This window comes from Sinocyclocheilus anshuiensis, unplaced genomic scaffold, assembly GCF_001515605.1.
Source record: "Sinocyclocheilus anshuiensis isolate Anshui unplaced genomic scaffold, SAMN03320099.WGS_v1.1 scaffold1517, whole genome shotgun sequence".
NCBI lineage: Eukaryota > Metazoa > Chordata > Actinopteri > Cypriniformes > Cyprinidae > Sinocyclocheilus > Sinocyclocheilus anshuiensis.
The window spans coordinates 43,024-43,387 of record NW_015540950.1 but is presented as its reverse complement, the minus strand read 5'-3'; positions in this window follow the sequence as shown (position 1 = coordinate 43,387).

Here is a 364-nt window from a genome sequence, read left to right as displayed (position 1 = left end):
AAAAAATATAAAAAAAACTTTTTAAATACTTTTTAAAAAAAAAAAAAAAAAACTTTTTTCAGCTAGCTGCCAAGGCATATTTCTTATTTTCATTTAGTGTAACTTGAGTCGCTAAAATAACTAAAACTGAAATAAAAATGAAAAAGAAAAGACATGTTAAAAAAATAAACCAATAAAAAACAACACACAGCAAAATGACTAAACTTTAACTAAAAATTTAAATGAAAACAAAAACATATATATATATATATATATATATATGTGCTGGGCAACGATGATTGTCTGCGATTAATCACGATTAATCGCATTGTTATGCACAAAATTCAATAATGCATTCAAAAGTAGTGTATTGTGCACTTTTTTT